Here is a 22,831-nt window from a genome sequence, read left to right as displayed (position 1 = left end):
TTTGTACCTCACTACTATTTTGCAGAGGTGCCATAAATTGTTTAGAAGGGCCCTACCCTTATACCCACCCCTACTGGACAGTAGGAAAAAAAATAATGATATAGCAACAATAATAGAATATGTTTTATCAGATAATCACAAAAATAATGGAGTTGTGCCACCAAACCTAATGAGTGTGTACCTCCATTTGAAAGGAGGGGAAAAAAAAATCACATTTATTTCTATATTACTGCTGTACATTTACAGGGTTTGGACAAACAGAAATGGAGGGGTACCACAACTGATGTAGAACTCTTGGTTCACAAACTTTTTGAAGAGTTGATAGAAAGCGCCGCAGTACAGGAGTTTTCTGCATATGAATATACTCTTACCCACATCTCCACATAAAGGGGTTGATCAAAGTTATCCCCCATCCAAAGGCTAGGGGAAAACAAGGTTAGGGTCCTACTGCTGGTAACCCCACCAATTGCAAGAAGCGGGCCACCAATCAGTGAGAAAGGGATTCCCCTTCTCTGGATTGCAGTTGTTATTGGGGTCCCTGCAGCCAGCCGTCACCGTTCTCCTTGTTATCCCCTATGCAGTGGATAGGGCTTAACTGTTAACTTTGGGACAACCCCTTAAAAGCTAAATTTGGTAGTGAAATACAGTGAAGTCAATGGCTAACAATGGCTGACAAAAAGGGTTTCTCTAGCAAAATAGGGATAAAAAGGCTGGCAAAGTATTTCCCTAGCTTGTTCCAACCTCGTGAAGGGTCCTCTTGTTGAGTACAACTATAGACAAGGATACTTTACTTCACACCCATACTTTTTATTATTCCAAAACATATCATGGAATCAATTGGAAATCATGCTTATAATAGAGAGATTCTTGCATTCCATCAATAAATCAATTTGTTGTGGAAAAAAGAACATATATGCATGAAAAGTAACCTGTGTGATGGTAGATCCATTAAAAACAAAATATCAAGTAATTTAGTAAGCCTCTTGTTCTTTAGAAGCCATCACATAGTAAAGTCAATGATAGCTAACATGGAGGTGTCTACATAGAACAGTGACCCTATATTACCAATACCACAACATCAACGCTTTTACAATATCTTTATCATAGAGATATGTAAAGTAGTTGACTGCATCCCACTATTCTAGCATATGCAATCTGGATATTGTGAAATTATAAGTCTGTTCCCCACCAACCTCTTAACCATCCATCCAAATTTGCACAAACAATTGTCAATTATGTGACCATGTCTAGACTAGGAGTAATAAACCAGTGCTGTTATTGTACACAATAGTCATAACCATAATTCACCCTATAAATCACATGAGGCCACCTGAGGTCATGGATTTATACCTTCCCAGGAAAAATTAGCAACAAATATCACAGAGCTTCACCAGTCACCAGTTTTCGGACAATATTATGAAACTAATTGGGGTATCTACAACATCAATGGCCCTTTGTCTTATCTGCTGGCAGTATGTTGTGGAGAAATGCACTGTGACTTCTAGTATACAGTTATTGTATTCCGTTTCCAAAATATTCCCAGTTAAATTCAAATGGGCAGCACAGTGGTGAGCACTACAGCCTTGCAGCGCTGGGGTCCTGGGTTCAAGTCTCAACCAGATCAACATCTGCAAAGAGTTTGTATGTTCTCTCTGTGTTTCCGTGGATATCCTCCGGGTCCTCCGGTTTCCTCCCACAGAAATATCCTGCTTATCTGATGGAAAAGGCAGGGCTTCAGGCAGAAAAAGAAGTGATATGGGTACCAAGGACACAAACCAACTGCTTCATTAGCATACAGATTAAAATGGGAATTTCTCAGGAACAGCCTTATAGACAGAAATAATAGAATTATTTTTGGAAACTTAGTACATTTCTCCACAGCATGCTGCCAGCAGATTATAATGCCCAGGAGAGATGCTAGGCTCCCTATAATGTTTCTATAGTGTGCATATTGCATTATGGTGCACAATGACAATTTAGTGGACAAATGAATTTAACTTGCAGATGATCCCAGGAAACCTCTACACAAGGATAGAAGCCAACATGAGTCATCTTCACTAAGTGTAACCTGTGTGGCACCATCTTTATCTCTCTCTGATGCACTTGTTGTGAAGATGTCATCACACCATCTGCGGTATTATTTACAAGCCTTTTATATTAATAACAGAGTGTGGAGCATACTTTTATTCAGTGGGCCACTGTTTCTTATATTCAAGGGGCACCATGAGGTTATTTTTTGCATCTCAAAAGCCCCTCAAAATAATAAAAATGATATAAAACTTATCCTGCAACAAACAAGTCTTCATACAGTCATTTTAGCAGAAAACTAAAATATGACTTTAGGCTTAAAAATGTTATTCTGCACATGGCATCACCCAAGTGAAGACCAGTCTTCCAGGTTTGTTTTACAGTCATAATGCAATCTCCCACACTGTCACAGTACATCATAAAGTACACATCTTTTACTATAAGACTATAACATGGATGTTTATGGCTCTTTGAGCAGTTTTTACAGCTATGACTTTTGATGTTCCACACCAAAGCAATTGTAGTAATCCTCTTGGATACATAAGCTTCTTAAAGTAGAAACTCTTTAAGTGCCCTATAGCTTGGTTTGTCCTATATCTCATTAGTGCAGAGAGAATCCTTACATTCACAAGGGTTTAGGTTTATATTTATTTAGGAGTGCTAAGCTTTAGGCCTTTACAGCCTATTAACTTAATAAATGAAGGGTCTTATTCTTAGAAGTACTTGGCGACATGCTGATTCTTCTCGGTACATAGTAAATGAGTCTTGTTTTGCCACAAACACAGTTCCTTTGAAAGAATTCAAAGCCAGCATGCGAGAAAGGGAAGAGAGCGCACTTCTGTAATAAGGAGAGAACAGAAGCTCCAGCTGATTATGATGGGGAGATTTGGAGTATGTTCACACTGCAGGATGAAGTGCATGGGAAGAATTTAAGTGATACTGTGTCTGCTTCCATTTATAGTTAACTAATTGTTACATGTATGTTGTGTGATTTTGCATTAGGGCCATTGAGCTCCAAGTTATGTGTCAGAATGGGAAAGGACAAAACTCATGACAAATATGCTAAATTTGAGAACGTATCCTGTAGACTAAAAGACTTCTGTAGAGTAATGTTTTATATAACTAGAAAGGCTTAAAACGCTTTCACAAGAATATTTACCAATTTGTCATATGCGATTCCCCCTTTTAAAACAGAAGACAATATTTTGCTGTTTTCCCTTTTCTATTCAGAGTTATGGCATTTTAATGTTCTGAAGCTACTTGTCAGAAAGCCTCCTCAGCAGCAGTGGACTAGCCTCTACCTGTCTTTGCACTAAAGCTGAGTCAGTTATAAGTTTCCTTCAATCCCCATGATTCTTTCTGTTCTCTCATGAAATAACTCTAGTGAGTATAAACTCGAAAGTAACTGAAATAACGCAGCAAATCCAGAAATATTTCTACAACTTAATCCACTAAGCGCTGCATAGAGCAACATGGAATGTGTGTTAAGGTATCTGACCTATGGGATCCCTAACATTCAGCAACATGAAATGGCTACAGTGCTCTTTAGATTGCCAAGGAATCTTCATTGTTTATCCATAAATCAATAAATATACTTATAAAGTGCATTTTGTTGCAGCTCAGCTCCATTGACTCGAGTCAAATAATTAGTTAGGGCCAGACTTTATCTATGGTGCTGTCAGGAAGTAGATCCTACAAACCATGGTGTGAATATATAGTCTGGTGATGGCATAGGATCAGGAGCTGAGTACTTACCATTAGCAGTGGGGGTAAGATGTGATGATACCCTGCTAGAATGTCTGGGATTGAATATAACATGGATCATAGCTTTAGATGGTGCATTCAATAGCGACCACAGCATCTAAGAATTTATAGGGTGAGGTCCCACCATCATGCCATCATATTTCCATTCCTTCAAACAAAGTGTTAACAGGGTGGCAATTGGCTATTTTGGCAACTGGGCTCACCGGCCTACCGTCTTTTTACCTGAAATAGGTATCAATTAAAACGTAAAGTTATCAGCCAAGAAAAAAAAAAAAATTGACAATTAGATCTGGTCAACAAAAGGCAGAGATGAAAACAATGAAAATTAATTCCAAACCTGACTGAGGTGTCAAGGAATTTAAAAAAATGTGTTTTTTATTTGCCTGGTAAAAAAGTACCCAGCAAAAAAAAATATTAATTTAATTATAATATTAATTATACTAGTAAAAACAATATCACAAAATAGAATGTTCATAAATATATATATATGTATACTAACTGTAGCCCTGGCACTGCACAATTTGTTGACCTGCCCGGCAGTCTAGGGAGAAAGGTAAAATATTCAATGTAATAAATAATAACAACTCCTTTATTTATATAGCGCACACAGATTACACAGCATAAAGTCTTGGTAATATTCTGGAAGACGTTTCACTACCTCCATCAACCCCAATTGTTTTCCCCCATAGGTGTTACTTGACTGATTCCGGAACAGATGGAAATTAGTCTGTAGCCCCATCCCTGCAGTCCGCTTCGGAACCCAATATGCAAATTATACTTTCCAGCAGAATAAAGCAGGAATCAGTGGAGTGACACCTAGTAAAGGAGGCCGTGGCGGATGTGTTCTTACAATACATGAACATTGAAAATAGGATATTCCAAAAGTCCGACAGAGTTGTGTGCAGTAACCAAAGGGTAATGATTTCCATGTCCCCAGTGTATTCTACATTTTATCCTCCATATTACATACTGAGGGCACAATTTAATGACTACCACAGTAATAACAGGAGAACTGAGTCTGATGTTGGTATGTGCTTCATACATTTCCCGGCTCTATAACATGGGTTAAAATCTGCTTTAGATTCACTATTATATGGAATCATTTTTGCCAGCCAATGGGTCATTTTACCGCATACCTTGTTACCTAGCAACAGGCTCCACACCCAATTGCACAGAGAATGAGAGCTATGCGGAGAATTTGGCTTGCAGGCACAGAATAATGTGCATCACCTCCAGCCACCGGCACTGAAACCTGGCCGCAGAGCATCAAACATAAGCAGACAAATGCTGCAGAATGAAAAACATCCCTGCTCCGGGGGGCTACCGGGTCTCAGACTCATTGTACGTCTATTAGGGAGAGACATGATGTGACCTATAGGAAAATGCAGAGTATAGAGAGCTAAGTGCCGCCTGCACTCACATCTAGTCTCTGGTTTTGCCTCCGAGAGCTTCAGTACCCTGCATACATATTGCTGGATGATGCCAACCGATGCTGCCATAGCAATCAAGTCATCAGTCGCCGGTGGCCATATGTGTCTGGGATCTGTAACCCTTTAGACCCCAGCGGCTCTACAGATGCCAGAAAATGACATGTACAATGGTAACAGTGTGACCTCCTGCACAGTTCATTACTTGTGAATGAGTATTTTGTGTCGCCTCTACTTTACATTACCGTCATTTGTTTTTCCATATCTCTAACTAATCATCATCACATGAATGGCCGCTGAGGCTCCCTATTGCTCTTCTCCTAGGCTATTAATACCTGTCCTTGGAGAATGCGCACAATCCCTGGTGACTTGCTGTCCACCCGGCTAGTCCTCTGGAGGAAAGAGCTCGCCTATTTCTTCCTCTCCATTTGTTTACTTCAAGGATACAGAAGAGATAAAACTACTCTGCGATGTGAACTGTAATAACCCATGCGAGGCAATCATCCATTGTATACAATAAGGTCATGTCACCTCTCCGGACAGGTCTGTTTAAGTAGATGCTTTTGTGATAGTTATACAATATATATAGGCATTTCTAAATAAATAGATGACTTAGAGCTACCCTTACCTATGTAAGGTACCTTATTCAGCCTGGCATGGGAATTACTTTTCAAACAGTATCAGAATGTAGGAGGGGTACATTAAGGCTATGTTCACACCTGTTTTGGATATACAGAATTAGTAAAAATTCACGAATGACAAGATTGTAAGCTCTCACTTTTATTGTTCATATGGCTATGTTTGTACTCTGTATTGTCCTGTATGATCCCCTACTTAAGGACGCCCGACGTACAGATGACCCCTAGTTACAGACAGACCTCTCTGCCCACTGTGACCTCTGGTGAAGCTCTCTGGACGCTTTATTTTAATCCCAATGAAGCTTTATGATAATTCTTGGTCACATTACAGCTAAAAATGTTGAAAATCCAATTGTCAAAAAATTTTGTCTGGAGCTACAATTACAAAATATATAGTTCCGACTTACATACAAATTTAACTTTAAAACAAACCAATATACTACCTGTATACGTCCCCAATGATTTGTAAAGTGCTATAGAATGTGTTGACACTATGTAAATATTATTATTATTATGCGCTACAAGCAGGACTTTCTCATTCCGTCAAATCACGAACACTCCAACGGACCCCACTGTAGTCACCCTTAGTTTAAACTTGGAAGTATTTTTGCATATTTTAGGTAACAGATCATAATGCCCACCATAGGCGACAACATAGACCAACCACCAAATGGTCAATATACTCAAAGCCTTCTGGAAGGAATAACAGAGGAACACAAGGAAGAGTTTAATTACTTGTAGAGGATTTTTCCAGTAGATATAAGATCTAAGATTCATTAATCTTTAAAAACTTTGCGGTAACATACTGTTGGTAAGACTCTACTTTTTATGGTAATCATTCATACACATGGAGTAGCTTATGTGGAATCAGTTTATTGGTAAACGTATAACAATAGGTAAAACTGTTAACAATACATCATTGAAACAATGTAAGTAACATTGATGCAAAAATACGTATGGAGAAAAAAGTTTGAGAGGGCACTTTATCAGGGAAATTTATCAGTGAAAGAGAGAGGTCCTTTATCTACATGTGATCATTGGGGAATATTTATCAGGGTTTCTGTGCCACGCAAGTGGTGTAGAGGCTCTGAAATAATTGCAAATGGTAGCACTTGCGATTATTTACCCCAATCCGCCACCTTCACGTCAAGGAAGGGGGGGCGCAATCGACCGAGCTGAGGGGGTGGTGCATTACTATCCCTGCGCTTGCACCCTCGCTGCAGCCTGCAAATGTTCAGATGTGGCAGGGTCTGGCATAGAAATAAACGCTGCGCAGGACCCCGCACAAGCGCCGGCGTATGATAAATACCCCCCTTTGACTCTAATCATTGCAAGGCACCTAGTTGTAAGTAGTGAGTGACACCGGTATAATGTATTCACACTGTGGTTTTCTATGAGACGACACAGCCCAGCAAGAAGCAACCACATCCTCTCACTGTGTGAGTTGTTACATGATGCCGGCTATAAGGGTTTGCCACTGGGAGTAGGTTCCCCTCCTCATGCTAGGAGTCTGAACATCTAGTGAGCTTCCCGCTGACCTGGTGTCATAATACGATCAATTGCTCCTGTAACTGCAGTCCTAGTGCCTCCTGCCCACAGGGTATCAAAACGGGAAAGCCAAAAACCAAAACAAAGGGCATCAACTCCATAGAAAAGGCATTAGAAGGAAAGGAAGAAATATAGTAACTTATTAAGAGAAACAATATTCTGAAAATGCACTTTACTTGGATAGTTTGAGGCTGACTATACATTGGTATCAGTAGGATACGCTCCAGTAATAGGTTACTAATATTGTGCATTCCATAAAGATTACAAGACCTTTAGGAAATTCGGATTCCTCACTAGTCTCCACAACACTATCTGCAGAATCCAAGCCTGAGGCGCACAGCTGCTAAGGGGCTTCACAATAAGAATATACCGAAGAGCTGCTATTACCCTAACATGCTAATAAGTAAACAGTGTTCTACCAAAGGCACCAAGGTGAAGGATGACACTGGTCCCCATGATGTACTACGATGGGCTATACTTGTGACTTGTCTTTTTGATCTGTAAGGGCAGCCTCAGGCGGGAACATAACCTCAGTGATATGTCATATATGTCAGTGGACTGACCTATTTGGAGAAACAAACTATGGAAGCTATCAATTTCCAAATACACTGTTATTATTGGAACTGCTTCCTTTACTACTGAGAGCAATCCCACATTAACCGGCAGGAGGCTTCAACAAAATACACACAATCTACAGCCATCTATAATCTCACACACATCAAGGCACAGATAGTGGTGATCCCCATCAGAAAATCCCATCATCCTCCCTCTGCGCTGCTCTAAACACCAGGACAAATGCAGGAGATACCTGAGAGTCACATTAAGGAACAGCCATGTTAAATAATTTTCTGAAACCAATAATACAGGAACTCCAAAATAAAATTTGAACGAAAATCTACCATATTGATGCAGGATAGTACACCAAGAACACTTACACACTGGTGTGAGTCCCCTGAAACCGGATCTGTTCTTCTATTAGCCTAGTTTTGGAGAACATTTTCACGCCTCTGTTTGACATTACTGCCCACCTCCTCCCATCCAAAGAGCACCCGAGGTTCATTTGCATAATTTAAAAAGACGGTTTTCTCCAAACCAAGATATCAGAAGATAAAGGAAGCACGGATCCTGTTTCAATGGACACATATCAGCATATAAGTGTACAATACTGCTTGTTTGTTACTGAATGTGGTAGCTTTCCTTAACGTTTCCACTTTGAAGTACACAGTCCATAGCTGCATTTACAAATCTGCAGACGTAGGAGCTGAACTCTACCATCATCCAAAATTGGTACCAACCACCTCTAATTTATAATGCAAGTTTTCCTATTTATATATGTCCTGTGCTATTTCTCCTGATTCCACATCCCAATCATGAACCACCACAGATTACATCTATCCACTTTTAGATTGGGGATACACACCTCTGTTGGTGCCATAGATCCCCTGGGGGTGAGGAGGGGATTGAGCATGTTGAAATCCCACTGCCTGATCTTTATCTTCCCCCACATTTGCACTCAGAAGAGGGGGTAGTTAAGACACCATTCCACAAATAAGATGGTAATCAGGTTTAGCCAACTTAAAGGGGCTTCGACAGGTCTTAAGAATCATATCGAGGAGAAGGGTGGGGGTCATCATTAAAGTTTAGAGTAGGCGCCAGCTAACCCACTTGGAAGTCCTGCTTCCAAGAGCTCATGTCCAACTTGGGTAACTAGAAACATGTAACATCAACATCATGGAAGGGTCTAAGACGAGCAAGTTGCAGTAAAAGCCTCTTTATTAAACGTCCATTGCACAGCAGGTAATCCAACACGTTTTGAACGTGTCACAAGTTCTTAATCATCACAGACATATCAAGGCATTTGCCATTCAAGGACCCCCACAACAAGCTTCCCTTTTCACTGGAATAAACACACAGAATGAAAGTACAGCTCCATCCTTTGCATAGTGGCAGGGCTAGGTCTTAAAGGACACCTGTCATCAGGTCTGTGTCACTTGTCCTGTCACTACTACCTGTTGGAGCAGCTCACAAGGATCCCATCCCAGCCTTTATCTAGTTATTTCATACATTATTCATTGTAAAATCATCTATTTTTTATCATGAACATGAGGCTGGTCACATGGTCATAGGCAGTGATGTCACCCCTGTTCCCCCTCCCCTCTCCTCCCCCTGCTCATGTCTGTGTGTAATGTATAGTAAAGTATTGCTAGTGTGTGTTGCATCTGCTGACATGCTGCATCCTCCTAATACACAGAGACACAGACATCAGCTACACATGAATCTGACATGTTCTGCTATAACATGGCTGCCTGGAGCTGCTGTACCTGTCCTATACACACACACATGTACACACAGGCTGCAGGGGGCGTGGCCACCAGCACCAGGAAGCACATCATTTTACAGCCTCACTCCATTATACAGGCTGTCAGTCATGCACTGGGGGTGTGTCTGTGCCTCCCACTCATGAATAGAGTGGACAGCTTGAATATGCTAATGCTTCATTGGACATTTCACAGGTCATTTGCATACAGCTTTAGGACCTCATTGCTTAGGTTTACAGGCAAGTAGAGGGACAATGAAGGGATAGAGGCAATGCTCTCTAATGGCAGTTTATGAAAATATATTTAGTTTAGGGGGGTTATTTTGCATGACGGGTTCTCTTTAAGTCTAATGATCCAAAACTTGGCATCCCAAATGATCGCTGACCTATCCTATTCTTAGGTCGTATATTTACAATTGCGAAAAACCGATGGGGATTATTTACTGTAAGAGTGGGGGCGCTGGAGAGCGACCCACAACCAGGGTTGAAAAGGACCTTGACCACTCCCATCCCTGGCCAACTCCAGAGGGAGAGCTCACAGCAAGCCAGTGCTGTGTGTCCTGCAGTCAGCAGGTGGACTTGGGACCGGTTGGAGACAGACAGGTGGTCTGTCCAAAGAGGACTGGAATCCAGTAAGGACAATGTTTGTTAGAGCTCACTGAGAGCCAGAGTGCTGAGGAGGAACCCCAGGAGTGTTCCTAGAACCTAGAAGGGAGTTAGGGTTCAAGAAGTGAGGTAGTGCCCTAAGTAGAGGCTAAGCTGTTTATTATTTTTGTTCCTGTAAATGTTTTAAAGCTGAATAAAGCCGTTTTCTTTTGGATTGCTACAAGCTCCTATGTTATTGTTTTTGGCGCTCAGCACCACAAAAGTCGCCTGTACGGTCCAGAAGCTTCTACCTTTGATGCTAAGTTACCCCCAAACCCCACATTACTAAGGGCCCCGCAGACCACACTTTCGTCAGACGTTTTGCGCCGCTGGAACAGGGATTTAAAAGGGTTTTTTGGCGCACGCGACAGCTATCACGCTGGCTTTCGTGCAACACAAACCGGGGGGCAGGCCGTCGGACGATCCGATGGATTCTGACAAACCGCAGGATTTAACTTCAAAATTGTGTCGCAAGCCAAGCACTTACATACACCGAGAAGAAGAAGGTGAACTCCGGTGGACCTGATCGGGGAAACAACACATGCAGGATATGGGGCGCACGATCTTCATGAATTGCGGCAGAGTTCATCCTCATTGGACAGTCCGGATCGGGGATGGCGCAGGGACCGGGTAAGTAAATGTGCCTCTATGTGTACTGTCATGTGAACACATTTATCAAAATTAACTTAAATTAAATTAACATAAATTATGACTATAAAAAAAAGCTTCAAATCATTTAAAAAAACCACCAAAACCCATAATACGAGAATATGAAAACAAGTAACTAAGTAGGATACACATTTTTTTCCCCACAGAAATAATAAAAGAGATGTGTGACAGTATATAATCAGTACACAAGATAACCGAATCTCTAGAAATAAAATATAATATTGAAGCACTGGCTACAGGACAGATAATGTTATCAGCGGATCTGGCAATATGATAGCGCGCTCTGCTAAGCTTAGCTCCTTCTATTACACCCTGGAGTTCCTGACTACATAAAGGGACCTAGGACACATTCAAATTTAAACTCTGCCGTAATAAAAACTAAAGTCGAAACACCCAAAGTGATGATGACCATAAAACGTATAAAAGCAATCTTCATCTAATACAATCACGGGCTGCTCTGCAGAGCACACATTTACCGCTGCTGATCGCTCTCCTCATACAGGTTTTACTACTTTTTGTTTACTATATTTCTTTTTTTGACAAGGAAATGAATGCAAACCTGCGGCTTACCCATATTCTCTGCTCAGCGGATTATACACAATATGATTTGTTAGTTTATGAGCACTGGAGCCCAGAGCCGTTTCCTTCTATAGATTTTGCATTCTTACAAGATATACAAAGGAGCTTGTGTATCATTGCATATTACAGAGTATCTCTGCTATGATGTATATAGTACTTCTGAGATGCTCTATTAGGCTGGTAGTAGGCCCCTACATGGCAAGTAGCAGATGTCAATGAAGACTTGGCGGCTTATCCCCTACGAGGTCTGTTAGCGACAAAGTCTCTTTCATGCACGAAAAACCTGCGGGGCAAACTGACCCATGCAAAGAGTTTTCTTGCAGCAGCACAAAAATTCATGTCACCTTATCCATATACATTATAATAGAGCTATATCCAATACAGATGCCCCCCACACTCCAAGGAGGCTATCTCAAGGGCTATTAAAGTAAGTTCACTTAGTTAAGATAACCTGCAACTTTTTTTCCAATAAAAATGGTTTAAAAAAAAAAATTTATGTCAAAGCAGCAGCTAACCCACAGGTCATGTTCACATGTGGCGTTTGAATTTCATTTTTAAATGCAATTCAAGCACATTGGGGGAGGGGCATGTTTACATGCAAAACAAGTGTTACTCATTCCTGATCATAATTGTGTTTCAAAATGCGAAATATGCGAAACAAAATATCATCAGCAGACACCACTTATATCGACCTAACCTTGAGGTCCCTGCACATGTTACTGATTGGTAGGGAATTTTCCAAAAAGATTTGCCAGGAAATTTTTTTGGATTACATTTTCTTTCCAATTTATTTTATGATAAAGTTACACAGTATGCTTACATACATACATACATACATACATACATACATACATATATACTGAAATATACACAAATCTAAGACTTTTGAATTTAAGATGCATCAACTGTGGCGCAGGGTCCGTGTTTTTGGCGAACCAATCGTGCTATAATTTTCACTGGGAGGTTAGGTATAAGTGATTGGGATGTTAGATTGTGGCGCATGGTGTTAATAAATTGGTGCACAGCCACATATGGTCTAACCTAACTCCCCATTCATGAAGGTGGAATAGAACTCCGTAGACCCGCTTTTGGCAGCTTCAAACTAGAAGCGCAGGAAAAGTGCTGGATTCCCAAGAAGAGCCCTAATTGTGCGCCCCAAATTTTTTTGGGGAAAAGCACTCGAAGACACATTTAATACATATGGCCTTGTGTGTAAGGTAATTAGGCGTGCAGGCCAACCTAAAATCTTAAAAGATGTGTGTGGATTCAGAACACGTGAGTTGAATCTGAAACCTGAAGCTTCTTCTAGCATATCGGTCAGTATATAGGAGGATGACCACATAGAGCGGCCATATGTTTTTTCGCTTAAAAGAAAAAATTACAGAACAATTTCCATTTCTGAAATCATACGTCTATCAGATTTAACCCTTGACGGCACAATGATTCATAGAAAGACAAATGAAAAGCAGATGTCCAATTTAGCTGTGAGAACAGTCTACGAAAAAAACCAAAGAATGCGTAAAGCCGCTGCTATAAAGCAAAACCGCAGAAAATTAAAATGCCCTTCCAAGATTTTCTCAGCATGAGGCATTATTGCAGTACTTCCATTACTCACCGGGTCTGAATGCAAAGTCTGATTCACCACAAAACCTCCAGCTGAAAGATGCGAGCCTCTACGATAAAATGTGAGACGCTACGTTGTGTACAGCTTGGCACGTTCCCCCAGACCCAGTCTGCAGTTCAGAGCTGAAATTAGTCTTTGTTTTACCACTCGCCGGAGCTGAGTGACATTATTAATGCTGTGCCGTCAATCACTGTAGTCTGTCGATTAAGCATCAGATTCCCCTTTATTGAGCTGTGTGCCTCTCCGTGACAGATTCCATGACACCTCAGACAAGGCGATTTATTTAACACTTAGGATAATGGAGGAATGCCATGTCAAGGTAGGGTATCAAGTGCTGCCATTTCAGATCCTGCCAGCTGGACCAGATCACTAGTAACACTGGACTGCTTGATCTCATTATGACAGGCTACTTGTAAATGTCAGCTTCTCCTTCCCGCTGTAAACAAGTCCAAATTTTCCACATGGTATTCCATAGGGGAGTCTAACAATACACCACTTGTAGACTAGTTAAAGGGCTTGTACCAAGTTTGCAAGTTATCCCCTATCTACAGTATAGGAGATAACAAGCTGATCAGTGAGGGTCTGACCGCTGGGACATTCACTGATCACAAGAAAAGTCTCGTTCTCACTAATGGGTGGGCATGTGTCCTGCCGCTACATTCAATAGTATGGAAGTTTCATAAATTGCAGAGCATAGCGCTCATATGTCTTCCAATCACTATGAGGGTGCCATAGATAGCTAACCACTGCACTCAGTAATTTCCTACACTATACTATTCAATGGAGTTAAAAGATACATGCTCCTCCTGCCCCTCCACCCATTAGTGAGAACAGGATCCCGATCCCTGGATTGCTAGGAGTCCCATTATCATGATCGATGGAGGGACTATCAGAGCCTCACCAATTACACTACAGGAAAAAGAAGCATAAAAGGCAAAGCTTCTTTACCTAAAGGAAACCTGTCACCAGGGACCTCATTTTCACAAAAGACAGGCTGTAGAAGCCCATCACACCTGCAGTGCAATACTGCCTTCTGTAAGCATTTTCATTACAGTATAATTGTGTGTTATAATTTACCTTGTACCCTGACAGAATCTTCTGTGTAGTCCCAGGGGTTGGCTTTAGTTTGGATGCATTTTAAAAAACAACATGTGACTTGTCTGTGCTGCAGACTGCACAGCTCTCAGCCCCCACCTGTACAACTCCTCCCTCCTGCTCCTTCACAGAGCTCACAGACTGGGGAGCTGACATCAGTGGGGTAGGAATGAGCAGTACAGGAGCACAAAGGTGGAGAGCTGAGCAGTCTGCAGCACAGACAAGGCACATGTTTTTAAACCAAAACCCAACCCCTGGGACTACACAGAGGATTCATTCAGGGTGCAAGGTAAGTTATAATACACAATTATACGGTAATGAAAATATTTTCAATGCAGCTTTAATGGGCTCCTGTAAACTGTCTTTAGTGAAAATGAGGTCCCTGGTGACAGGTTCCCTTTTAATGAAGTATATTGTAAAGGTTAGTAATATCACCTGCCCTATTCATTTCTGAAATGAAAAAAAAAGTTTCAACGGTTTAGATACTCTTTGAACATCTAGAATATGAATCCTAATGGGGAGAGGGACTTAAATGAGTGATGACTATCTATGTACAGCTCCAAAGAAGATTTTGGCAACATCTGGGTATTATTCCCTAGAACTTTTACCTCTATGTAATAATATCTTCTATGCCAGCGCTGCAGAGCCTCATTGTTATTATATTCAAGAAAAGTAAAGTCTAAGCAAGTGTAACAAAAAGAACATCAAGTCTTCTGCTTTAGAGGAACATTGCTGATATTCGGCTTCCTGCCACCTCCCTGATGAAGTGCCAAAACTTATCAGAAATATGAATTGCGGAGATTTCTGTGACCACTGGAAGGACGCTTGTGGTTGCCTTATTACCACTTCCTCCATGTCTGCTGTATCATTTAGTTCTAGGCTGGTTTATTTTGCCAGGCTCTACAAAGCAAGTCCTCTGCTGGGTTTATCCGTTTCTATAATAGGGGCAGAGACTAAAAATACATTTTAACAGAAAAAAAAATACATTCCTCTTAAGTTTTATCTGGCACACTTCTGTCATCTATGAGGCCACTGAAAAAGAGTAAGTGCGATGGAAAATAACAATTCTGAAAGCGTAGAGACCGCCATGTGCTATTACACTGCGCAGCATTATTCTCTAGGTCTCCATGATTATTGTCTATGTAGATAAGGAGGATTTCATTTTCTGGAAAAATACAGATTTTTGAGAAAAGTAAGAAACTATTACTGCTAGAACTATGTTAGCAATCTGGACTGTATAAATCTAGTGCCAGGTTGGACAATGACAACCAGAAAAACAGATATCTTTTATGTAAATTCTAAAAATACTTGTAGATGAAAACTGCAGCTTCTTTGAGGAGCTTATCTTGGATATAGGGACTGTATTAAAGGGAGCCTGTCATGTTGTTTTTGCACCCCACATTGTCCCCAGCAGCTTAAAGCATAAGTCATTTGAGATAATTATTTATTTTGTGTCCCGGAGGATGTGGTGAACATTTTTCTTATATACTTCGTAAACAGATTCTTCTTAAACTACATTCACACTGCTGTATGAGGGACATGTATATACGGCTTATATACGTCCCCCATAGACGGCAATGGGCGCACTGCGCCCAACTGGACTGGTACGGTGCAGCACACGTGCACCACACACACACAATACTGGCAGTCCCCGGGTTACGTACAGGATCGGTTCTGCAGGTTTGTTCTTAAGTTGAAATTGTATGTAAGTCGGAACTGTATATATTATAATTGTAGCCCCAGCCAAATGTTTTTTGTCCCTGTGACAATTAGATTTTAAAAATGTTGGGTTGTCATAAGAATAAATATTAACAATAAAGCTTAATTGCAGACACCTTTGATAACTGTTACAGCTGATCATTGTAGCCTAAGGCTAAAGTACAGTAAATTACCAACATCCAGAGGTCCGTTTGTAACTAAGGGTCGTCTGTAAGTTGGGTGTTCTTAAGTAGGGGACCGCCTGTATTAAAAATCATCTGAAATGACAGTTACCCTTTAAGTATCACTTCATAAGCTTTACAATCATCTTGATGAAAACATGCAAATACCTAGTTAGTAGTCAGAGGTATGTTCTTTATCATGACTAGGGGTAGGGATAGCACTTCCTCCCTCCCACTATGTGAGATTAGAGAAGGAGAGGGAAGTGCTGAGGGACTAGGGGGGAGACTACAGCACAATGGGCCTCTGGTAATGCCCCCTTCTGGCTTATTAGCATAATTTTAAACATTGATTTTAGAAGGAAGAAGGCCATTGATAACAAATATAAGAAGATTACCATAGTCACAGTGCCTGGATCTATGAATAAGTGTCCCTGGTTTATCATGATGGATTTTTATGCTAGATTTCCTTTAAAGGACATCTACTATTAGGATCAAGGATTGTAAACCAAGCACACTGACACTGCATGTGCCATCTCTGGAAGGATCTGCTCTTCTCTTATCTTCTTTTGCCCTGGTTTTTACAAAAAAAAGGCTCATTATGCAAATGAGTCTGAGGAGCTCTCCCCATAGGTGCTAATGGAGCTTGGAGCCACACAGGCATATCTGTATATTTTTTTTCTTAAAAACAAGGGCATAGGAAGCTTGAAGAATAGATCCTGTCAGGGGGGGCACACACCAGTATGTCAGTGTGCTCAGTTTACAATCTTTGATCCTGGTGGTAGATGTCCTTTAAGGATAATAATTTACCCTGTCCATCCCATCTCTCTTCCCCTTTTCCCTCATGTTTACCAGTCACCCCTTCTTCTACTTGTATTTCTTTATCCTTTTCCATTTTTACTTCCCTTCCATCCATGTCTGGTCTATTATCTCATGTAATCAATTTTTCCAAATTCCTGCCTGACAACAAGAGAGCAGCACTTTTACTTTTTAATGATGTGTGAAAGAATTATCCAGGATTATGTTTGCAGTTCTGTTCTCTACCACTTGTGTCCACATTTGAAATACACTTAAAAACTTTGTATTCTGGTCACTTGGTCACTTTGGTTTATTCATGTAAACAAAGAACAAATTAAGATTACATAGTAATTTAATCATACTTCAGTAGAAAAGTGAGAAGATGTTGTGATATTGACCCTGATTATGTGATTATGGTCACTTTTCAACAATTTCTTTTTTGTATACAGGGGCGGTGATGTGGTAACCATAGCCGTACACCTGCTGTAGCAGCAGTTCCTGGCTGTAGCAGGTTGCTGTAATTGTGTACAAACAGAGACCTGTAATGACAGGTGGCCCCCCGGCTGAACAACAGCATGTAGAGAGGCGAGTATAAGTTGTTTATTAATTTTACAGCCTCTACAACCATATATAAAATTGTTTATATAATATATATATATATATATATATATATATATATATATATATATATATTTATTACTAAACAACCCCCTCAGTTTACATAGAAGCTCTATGCAGAGGGAATAGGGATCTGTGTATCATAGCACCGAGATGTATAATACAGGAAACACTTCATAAATGAGAACCACAAGAAAATTAAGATGACAAGTAGCATAATGGCCAGAAACATTGTTACTCTTCGTGTACACACACCAGTCTACTGATTTCTCCACAATTTGTTTAAAAGCACATTATGCTTAAAATTAGAGCTGAGTATCATATACTGGAAAGCTAAGGTTGGTACCCCTTAATAGTGAGTAGGTGTACTTGGTATTTTCACTGCTTGATAAGCAAACTTCTAAGGCCAGGTTCCATTTGTTACACATAGTTTATTAGTGGCATGGTATTCCACTGCAAGGCAGAATAAATGTGTGGCATCCTCCTCCATCTCCAACATCTCACTGTTTCAATTGCACTTAAAGGGGTATTCCCACAAAGACATGATTCTTAAATGTACTCAGGGTAACAAAATAACACATTCTCTAATTCACTGTTATTAACAAAAATGCTGTATTTCACAGATATAATTCGAAACATGTATCTATCAGTCCTGGTGCGCACAATTTTAGTTGTCCCTGGATCCGACCATAAATCTTCTGACTATGGTCAGATTCATCTCATGAATAGGTTCTCATGTCTGCACACTGCAGTGCTATCTGCCTCCTGCCCCTCCTAGGGGAAGGAGGTAGAGCAAAGCTGACTCTGTGTGTGGTATAGCTGAAATATACCAGAGCTGGGGAGCATGATTGTGCTTTATATTCATCTCATGGATCCCATCATCTCTCATCTCTGATCTGTCTCATCTCTCTTTTTGTATGTGTCAGATGAGTAGAATGTTCAGAAGCTAAATACAAATGTAAAAAAACCCTGTACCCTGATAATCTAAGCACATTGTCAGTACACAGGTATCTCATCACACTCTGGAATCTTACACTGACCATCACTGAGTTATAGGAGCTAAACCAGCAATAAAACTGAGTAAAATTGTAAAGTGAAGGGTTACAAATTATCTTTATTTTGTAAACATCTCTAGGGGAATAAAACTTGAGAACTTTCATTCATGCACAAACCCCCTTAAGCCTTGTGCACCCTGGAGAAAAGATGTACAGTGTCTGTACAGAACAATGTGAAGTTCATAGTAGTATGGGTCCTAGACACTTCCGCGGAGAGTGAGGAACGGGGGGTGGAGTAGGAATTCATCAATTGTGGCGCAGGGTTCTTGCTTTCGGCGCACAGATTGCGCAATAATTTACACTGGGATGTTAGATTGTGGCACAAGATGTTAATGAATTGCCGCATGACCGCAAAGGTTCTGAACTTTCCCCACATTCATGAAGGTGAACTAGAACTTTATAGATCAGCTGCCCAAGTAAATAATCAAATGGATAAGTTCGAAGTGGTGTGGTCCACCTGGGACAACTTCTGTGCGAGGCATGTTCCTTGATAATAGTGTTGATTGCTTAGCTTATTCTTCTCATTAAGTGCAACGAGTGAGACGGGAATGCCAGTTGTATGTTCAAGTTTTTGTTTATTGATGTTACATACACTATATTCAGATATCTGTACTCAAGCTGTCACATATTCTTTGTGCAGTGGTCCTCCTGCTGCGACTGGAGTCAGGGCCCGGTCTTGCGCTTTCCATTTGCCCTTGCAAGGGCAGATGCACATGTGTAAATTTATTCTGAAAACCAAAATAAAGAACTTGACAGATCAGCTAATCTATTTTTGTGCCATGAAAGTGCCAGGAAACTAGAAGCACAGGAAAAGTGTTGGGATTACTAAATTGCGCCCAAAAATATAGCAAGAAAAAAAATCTGCCAAAAAACTGGCCATTAATGAATGCCCCCCTTTCTCTTCTTTCAAGCAATACAACATATCCATAGCATAATGTGGAATTGTGTGGATGAACCTTTAGGCTACAGGTGCACAACCTTTATTAGTCTGAGGCCGCATTGTTACTCCGGTAAACTTCAAAAATGCAGCATAAAAAAAAAACCTGATTTCGTCTGGTTTCTGTTGCATGCTGAATGGCAGCAGACGTCTGCTAGGTAAATTCTGCAGCCGTACTGCATCAAAAAGATGAACAAGATGTCTTATTACACTGCGCTGAGCTACAGAGTCGCATTAGTTGGACACCACTTTATGATGCTGCCTGGTAAATGATTGAATGTAACTCGAAAATGCAATGGTAGACTTTCTTGGATCAGTTTAGTTGTCAGCTAAAAAAACCTCGGGGCGCAGAAAGCATTCGAGAAAAAGAGTGGATTGAAGGGTATGTGACTGCAGCCACATCAATCTAAATCATCAAACAAATTGCTCAAACCGTACAAGAAGTGGGAGCACTGGAGTAACACTGAAGCTTGTCTTGACTAATCAGAAGGAAAGCAGGAAGCCGCCAGGCAGGCCGGCCTGTACACATCGGCAGCAGGATGGAATGCACCGCGAAGGTTGGCAAAACTCTCAACACCTTCTGGAGTACTTGTTAGCACACTGCTCAGCCACATGAACAGACAGTATACTTTCAACTGAATAATGAAGCCAAAGCAAACATCTCTATTTTCTGCACACACAGGGAAACACCTTTATGACTGCCTTTTCTAAAAGAAAAAGTTACCATGTAAACGCTGCCTACAGCAATACACTTTACCATAAAGGTAGTGAGGCCGTAATCGGGGGAAATTGTATGTGGTGTGTATCACAACAACATAAAATATACATTACACAGAGATGGAAAAGGCGCCAGCATAACAAACTATTGATGGTAAAAAAGTAGAACGTTTAGGAGTCACGCATTGCAATACCAACCATTATTGACTTAATAAAAACCAATAGGGTTTTTATGCTAAACATATTTTTGGAGAATACTTTACAATATCTATATTTTAAACAAAAACTTACTATATCCTGTAATTTTTTATTCTCACCGCTAGGCGTAATAATAAACCCCTACTAATTCTGTAGTTGATTTCTTTGCAGCAGTTACTTTAATTTACATCACAAACTAGACTAAGAATGAAGATATCACCTCTATAATAACACCAATGCCGACAAGAAAGTAAATCTAATTTATACCACCGCACGGGGCATTACTAGAAAATTCTGCATGGAACACAACACTGGGTCTGTTGTGGCGCAGTTGTGGCGTATTCGTTTTTTAGCACCTTATTGTGCCAAAGTGACATAGACGGTTTTTTTAAATCTACTGACACATCGACTGGTTCACCATTCGCCTTTCCTTTTGTTCTATTGCTTTGTGCTGGATAAATGATTTGCGACGTTCTGTTTAGAAACACAATAAGTCGCAAAACTATTCCAGTGCCCTGCAGGCATAGAGGCAGCAAGACAAACCATTCCAAATCAAAGAAGCAAACAGATTAACATATATCATGTACAACTGTGTTTTCTGATGGGGGGGGGGGGGGGGTTTATATGTTTGTAAAATGAAAAGGCCTTAATAAAAATGATTAAAAAACATGTAAGACATAATAACATCATGAATCAGTCACATTCTAAACTGGTGTACGACCAATGATAGTAGGCACAAGAAATAAAACCCATCATAAATAGGTCGGCTCCAGCCCATTACTGCCTATGGCCATGAGGCTGCAGTAAAGCATATAACTAAATGCTGTTACTAGAGTGTAGACAAGATGCTGCACCTACAATAAGAAAAACGTGATATGTTTGAGTTTCTCTTTTCAATAAGTCAGAAAAGATAACAAGCGATACTTTCTCTATAAAGGGATTTTCAATTCCTCAAAAAATTAAAGGGGGGTAAAAACCAAAACCATGCATTGATCCAATGACTGGCCTCAACCATGCACTTCCTGGGGTATGGGGGCAGTGGGAAACAAGTGGTGGCAGGGAAAGTGGGAACAGCAGTCGCGGTAAATCGACAATTTTCTTTTATCAATAAGAAATCAGAACATTTTTTCTATTTATCATATAGACCTGCTACTATTCTCTGGTCCAAAAATTTTCCAGGCTGGCAAACATACAGCAGTTGTTGTGTGACATCTGTCTTGCTCCTCCCAGAACAACGACTTTAAAAAGGGAAGGTAGATTTTAAAGAAAAATAGAAAGAATATATTTCACCAGAAATCTCCTTTAAGACCTGCCTTGTAATAAGGATCAGAAAATGATTGGGCGACAATATAACAGCAATGTGTAGCAAGGTAACACCTGTTTAGGGTGGGGTAATCTCTAAGAGACTGCTTCAGATATTTGTGTCTACATTAAGAGCTCTCAGTATGATCTGGGAACACTGTAAAACTAGACTCTGCTCATTTACTTCCCAGGTATAACGCAGGTTACAGGAATGACTAATGGCTCATTACTGTAGTACAGAAGAGACACACCGGCAGTGGGAGACAACGACGGCATCTGGATTCTCTAGGCAGATCTGGAATGTTCCTGCAGTCAATGAATGATATTATTAAAAACCAATAGTATGTGATTTGGTGTGTAAATGATACTGTATTTTTGACCTGCATTATAGCCGATTCTTATCCATAGCTATATTCACATCGTATAGTGATTTCAACCGTAATTAATATGACTGAAGAGTAACTCAAAAGTAATCACTTCATAGACTGTCATTCTAATCAAAGAAGCCTGACATGTTCCAAAATGTCATCGAAAGATCTTTCATGTTTTTATAGTGATTATCTATAATACATATATATATATATATATATATATATATATATATATAGCGTATAAGCCGACCCGAGTATAAGCCGAGGCCCCTAATTTTACCACAAAATACTGGGAAAACCTATTGACTCGAGTATAAGCCGAGGGTGGGAAATGCATTGGTCACAGCCTCCCCAGTATATAGCCAGCCAGCCCCTGCCACAGTGTATATACCCAGCCAGCCCCTGCCCCAGTGTATATAGCCAGCCCCTGCCCCAGTGTATATAGCCTGCCAGACCCTGCCCCAGTGTATATAGCCTGCTGCCGCTGCCGGACAGATCGCACAGAAGATAAACAGGGGTCGCCGTAAAGGTGAGTTTAGATATATTTATTTTTTAGACTCGAGTATAAGCCGAGTTTGGGGTTTTTAGCACAATTTTTGTGCTGAAAAACTAGGCTTATACTCG

The 22,831-nt window shown here is 40.5% G+C and overlaps 1 protein-coding gene across 13 annotated transcripts in view; it reads right to left on the bottom strand.

Moving 5' to 3' along the window:
• The window catches only part of APBB2 (amyloid beta precursor protein binding family B member 2), a 214,802-nt gene that overhangs the window by 158,624 nt on the left and 33,347 nt on the right, over positions 1–22,831 (bottom strand). Inside the window, exon 1 of one of the 13 annotated variants that reach the window (XM_072125073.1) lies at positions 13,231–13,427. The exons of the other annotated variants lie outside the window; for them this stretch is intronic. The gene's annotated coding sequence lies outside the window, so the exon portion shown is untranslated. Of the gene's footprint in view, positions 1–13,230; positions 13,428–22,831 lie in introns of those variants that run through there. 13 annotated transcript variants of the gene reach the window in all.

The sequence above is a fragment of the Engystomops pustulosus genome, chromosome 1 (assembly GCF_040894005.1).
Source record: "Engystomops pustulosus chromosome 1, aEngPut4.maternal, whole genome shotgun sequence".
Taxonomy (NCBI): Eukaryota; Metazoa; Chordata; class Amphibia; order Anura; family Leptodactylidae; genus Engystomops; species Engystomops pustulosus.
This window is presented reverse-complemented; position numbering and strand designations above follow the sequence as displayed.